The sequence below is a fragment of the Schistocerca piceifrons genome, chromosome 6, assembly GCF_021461385.2.
Source record: "Schistocerca piceifrons isolate TAMUIC-IGC-003096 chromosome 6, iqSchPice1.1, whole genome shotgun sequence".
In the NCBI taxonomy this organism is placed as follows: Eukaryota; Metazoa; Arthropoda; class Insecta; order Orthoptera; family Acrididae; genus Schistocerca; species Schistocerca piceifrons.
This window is the reverse complement of record NC_060143.1, coordinates 459,217,488-459,223,323: the sequence shown is the minus strand read 5'-3', so window position 1 is coordinate 459,223,323 and position 5,836 is coordinate 459,217,488. Positions and strand designations below refer to the sequence as shown.

The following is a 5,836-nucleotide window of genomic DNA, read 5'->3' as shown; positions in this document are numbered from 1 at the left end:
GGGCTGTGTTTACATGGAACGAACTGGGCCCTCTGATCCGACAGAACCGATCATTGACTGAAAATCGCTATATTCTGCTACACGGAGATCATTTGCAGCAAACAACGATGGAATATTTATGGATGATAATGCGCCATGTCACCAGGCCACAACTGTTCGCAATTGGTTCGAAGAACATTCTGGACAGTTCGAAGACGAATGCCATCGAACGTTTATGGGACATAACTGAGAGGTCAGTTCGAGCAAAAACTCCTGCACCAGCAATACTTTCGAAATTATGGACAGCTACAGAGGCAGCATTGCTCAATATTTCTGCAGGGAACTTCCAACGACTTTTTGGGTCCATGCCACGTAGAATTTCTACACTACGCTGGGCAGGCCTGATACAATGTTAGGTGGTAACACATGACTTTTCTCACCTCAGTACACGTTTAGTAGCAAAAGTTTCATCTTGTAAAAAATACAATTCCTTTTATTTTCAGTTACTGATATCGCTCGTAATTGAGCGCTGAGTAGTTTTTGTTAAATGTATAAAAATGTGATTTGCATTAAATGTATTAGAAACAGTTAGGCCACGCGGGATTAGCCGAGCGGTCTAGGGCGCTGCAGTCATGGACTGTGCGGCTGGTCCCAGCGGAGGTTCGAGTCCTTCCTCGGGCATGGGTGTGTATGTTTGTCCTTAGGATAATTTAGGTTAAGTAGTGTGTAGGCTCAAGGCAACGGCCTTGCTGCAGTGGATACACCGGTTCCCGTGAGATCACCGAAGTTAAGCGCTGTTGGACGTGGTTAGCACTTGGATGGGTGACCATCCAGACCGCCATCCGCTGTTGCCATTTTTCGGGGTGCACTCAGCCTCGTGATGCCAATTGAGGAGCTACTCGACCGAACAGTAGCGGCTCCGGTCAAGAAAACCATCATAACAACCGGGAGAGTGGTGTGCTGACCACACGCACCTCCTATCCGAACCTCAACAGATATGATGGCACGGCGGTCTGATGATCCCGATGGGCCACTTGTGGCCTGAAGACGGAGTGTGTAAGCTTTGGGACTGATGACCTTACTAGTTAAGTCTCATAATATTTCACGCACATTTGAACAATCAGTCAGTCAGTCATAAATAACGTAAAAAGGTGAAAGCGAACGAAATCATTTAGTTTCACAAGAAGCTATGATCTATAACACACGGATCCAACAGAGGTCGAGAGAACCTGTAATGTTACCAAAGACCCAGTGCAGTTTGGTGAGACGTTGGGTGTCGAACTGTTCATTAATAGTTTTAGAGATGCGAAGTATATCATACGACGAACATTTAATCAACAATACAATATGATAGCCTTTTATGAGACAGAATAATAAACGAAAACCCATAGAACGTGCTGAGGGTGGGCAAAGTAAAAATAAACAAGCTACACATTCGGAGGAATTTTCTTCCTATCATTCTTTCAAACCCCGGAATATAACTGAAATTGACGACTTTCCACAAATAATTAAATTAAGTAGATCCCGGAGATGGATATGGCGGCCACTAGCACTGATATTCTTGCTAATCATTTGACGATAAGTCAACCACTGGAAAACGTTCAGTAAGTACAAAAACAGTAATTACTGGAAAAGCAGTTGAATACTAATATATTTTAATTACCTTCGATGTCAAATATCGTATGAATACGAGACATACAGACAACGTTGAATAGATTTGGAAGTGTGTAACAATAGAAATTTAAAGTACAGAACACAGAAAAAAGACGAATGAAATTGTATATGCACTGAAGTGAATCGTGGGTATAGAATAAAAGACAAGGAAAACAAATGCAAGGAACAGAAATGAGATTTCTTAGGGTGGTTAAGGGATGTAAAAGAATAGATATAATACTTAATGAAGATATTCGAAAGGAGCTGAAAATGTGCAGGTAATTAGAACCCGAATCAGTAAACGTATTGGTGCAGAATTGCTCTGGTTTTTCGCAGAGGAATATCACTACAGCCACAAAGAAAATCTAGATCAGTAGAAACGGATTCTGTTGTAGGTACACGAGATGCGTTTCGACAGACGTCAGGAAAAACTATAGCTGCTTAGATACAGGAGCCACTGTCAGATATCACTTACGGCTTGGTACCCGACAATGGTTTGAAAACTAATGGACTTGATAGTTAATCCACAGTAGAGAAACACTAAGAGTCACGTTTACTCTTGTACAGGATAGACAAAACAATATTTACTTGGAAAATATAAGGGGCGATCAAGAAGTTTCTGTTTGATGACGTAGCTGCAGCGTACATGTAACGTAGCGTAACTCTGATGTGTAATATACTGATTATTCCTCCTACTGTAGTGTTATCATGAAGTTGTGAGAAAGGAGGACAGGCGCTCCAAGGCGCGGAAGCAGAGACAATGCTGAGGGCAGACTAAACTAGGAGAGATATTGTTACATGAAGTACACCGTAAGGGGAGAGTCTTGCGTAAACGCAGACGTCCTCAGACGCGGTCCCAGGGCGTTAGTTACTCTTCAAGGAATTAACATGTAACGTCATATGTCGTCTAGACGCTGTGGTAGGTTGCCACCGTAGAGCGTTCTAACCAACGGGCACGTATTATCTGATACAGCCAGCTTGATATGGGCCCTGAGAACAGCAACGTGAGTAGGCTCACTAGGGTTAGAATGAGAGCGAAAATACCTAAAACTGTTGTCCTAGCAGTCCCTGCTCCGGGGACCCCGAGGGACGGGGCTAAATGACATATAACAGTGTTGAATGCGTTATTTGGCAGAGCATTTACGTTTAACTTCCGGCTTAGTGCAACTGCATTAACATCCCCGCCTCAGGAGCAATAGAGGGGGGGCTAACTAAACTGTGATTGGCAGGCGGCTGCAAGAGACCTGCGGGATTGGCTGGGTGGCTTTAAATGGGAAAAACAGTGCCCCCACGCGACTCTTTAAAACCCCTAGATTCCGCATTTTGGCGGAGTTCTCAGTCAGACGAACTGGGCGCCGAGTCCGCGTCCGTCGACTCCAGCCTCGGTCCAGCTCCGCGTAAGTCTGCTCTCTCACTTGGAGTGCCTCAATGAACAGTGTCACATTCAGTATGTTTTGTTTTGCAACTAAATTGTTGCCTTAAGATGCTGCTAATGTTTGCTACTGTGGTTAGCATCCACTACTGGAACTTCTGCACTGGCTTCTGTTGTAACAGTGTTATTCATGCTTTTTCTAACCCTAGAACTGGCCTCCCGTGTATTAGTTAGTCCTGTCTGGAATAAACAACTATGTCAGAACCCTGTTAGTCCAAGAGTCTCCATAACGAGCTCCCTACCGAGTCTCACCACCTTTATTTCTGGTCAATGCCTGTACCAGTGTTGTTTCAGATAGAAGAAAACAATGAAATGCCTTGGCTGTGAATTGTCCTTCTGCCTTCTGCTCTGTACCGCTCGGGAGCGCAGACTGATCAGTAACCCCTTTTCTCCCTCTCCCACCTGTGTCAGGACACGACAGATGTAGGCAAAAGATTAGTATGGCATTCGTGTCTTGCGGAATTGTGGCGATGTCATTATTAAATGTCTCTACACAGGGACAACGTGCTGTAATTCTTTTCTTGGCTGCCGAGTGACAAACACCGGCAGATGTGCAGTGGAGACTGAAGAACGTGTATGGCGCAATACGTCTGTCAAAAACCATCGTTCTGCAATAGTGCGCCGGCGCTGGGTGGCGGCTCGACACAAGACGGTGTTCGATCCGGGAGGTCAGCTCATCCATTACACTCAACAGCAAGTAGAAACGCAGGGTCCAGAGTTCGATTCCCGGCCGGGTTGGGTATTTTCTCTGCCCGGAGACTGGGTCTTTGTGTTATCATCATTCATGAAAAGTGGCGAGATTGGACTGTGTTCAGATTGAGAAAGTGTACGGGCGCTGACGACCGCCTAGTGGGTGCCCCATAAACCAAACATCATCATCATTAGCAAGTAGGAGACACTCGAGTCCTGATCTCTCCCCATACGATTATTATGCCTTTGGTACTTTAAAAAAGGCCTTGAAGAGTGGACCATTATTGACGGACAAGAAAGTGCAACAGGCAGTTACGGATATCTTCATACAGCAGAACACTGTGTTTTACCAAACAGGTATCTTGAACGTGGTGCGTCAGTGGAATGATTTCCTCAATGCTCACGGCGATTTCGCCTAATTGACATACCTATTCTGGACTGTACGGGCTTCGAACGGAAACTTTTTGATAGCCCTTAGACTTTAACTGTCCATTATCTGGTGCCGAATTTCCTTACTTCTTGTATCAAATACATCTATGTACTGTACAGTGAATTAAACCTATCGTAATCTATTGTAGCAGTTGGTTGGTTGGTTGCTACGTAGGAGGTGACCAAACAGCGAGGTTATCGGTCCCATCGGACCAGCGAAGGAGAGGGAAGGAAGTCGACCGTGCCCTTACGCAGGAACCATCCCGGCACTTGCACGGGAAACCTTAACCAGGATGGCCGGACGCGGGTTTGAACCGTCTCCTCCCGAATGCGAGCACAGCGTGCTAACCACTGCATCACCTCGCTCGTTATTGTAACAGTCTGTTTCCTAATGCTGATATCTATTGTTTGTTTGCAGCTAAGTAGATTCGATTGATGCTGCAAATAAACCAACATTTAAGTCATATTTTACAACAGTTTCTGTAAATGTCTTCTGAAAACGTGAAACTTATCACAGATTATGAGAAATCGGCACCTGACGTTCTATGGACGCACAGCTCATATTTGTTAAACGAATCGACTGACAAGTGTGCGCATGCGAAAATAAGTGTTTACTAGAAGTTACAACAACGCCCCGCCGACGAACACGTACTATGGATGAACAACTTCAGCTATTTGAACGAGGTCGCATTGTGGGCCTGACGGAAACTGGATGAAAATGTCGACGGATATTTGGACGTGTTGGACATTGTGTATCGGTGGTGTGTTGCTGCTTGTAGCCGTGGTCTGTGGAACATTCCCATACTCGTGGATGAGGTCCTGAAAATCCGTGTATCACAAGACACACGTCATGATGGGTGCATTCTGCGAGTAACGGTGGCTGATCGGACATGCATAGAAAAAATTCTAGCACACGTTGCTCCTGCTGTGTCCACCAAGGACCAAAAATAGCTCTGAGCACTATGGGACTCAACGTCTGAGGTCATTAGTCCCCTACAACTTAGAACTAGTTAAACTTAACTAACCTAAGGACATCACACACATCCATGCCCGAGGCAGGATTCTAACTTGCGACCGTAGCAGTCGCGCGGTTCCGGACTCCACCAAGGACCATCGGAAACTGCTTCCATCAGGAATAGGAACATATGTGTCTCTGTTCAGACTATTATTGACAATACAACAGCGCCATGCATGGCTGCTCTGGTGCTGGGAAAGCGTCGATTGGAGAGTGGAATGGTCCTCTGTTGGCTTCAGTTATGAGAGTGGGTTCTCACTGTATGCGAGTGATGGATGTATACGTGTACGGCGCCGGTGTGGCGAGTTGCATGTTCCGGTGTGCATCGGTCCACGACACACAGGAACCAAACCACGGTACTAAAAGATACCTGTACCTCTTCAGGCTACAAAAACAGTGCAAGCGATTCTGATAAGGGGCTGTAACGATAAGACATGAAGGCACTAATAAATTAACTGTCAACACAACGCTACGTGCCGTCTGACGATATTAACAGACATTGCTTTAAAATGTGACTTCATTGTCATTGTATTGAATATGTAGTGTTAGGTGAATCTATCCAGTCAGTAACATCAAAGTTCTACAAGTTGGGTTAGGTAAGCTTTTGTTTTGTATCACGCGGCGGGTTTTATGTTACA

General features: G+C 45.2%; 1 pseudogene; it reads left to right on the top strand.

The window, feature by feature from the left end:
• The first annotated feature begins 715 nt into the window (after positions 1-715).
• On the top strand, positions 716-833 carry LOC124803687 (annotated as a pseudogene).
• Positions 834-5,836: the final 5,003 nt, after the last annotated feature.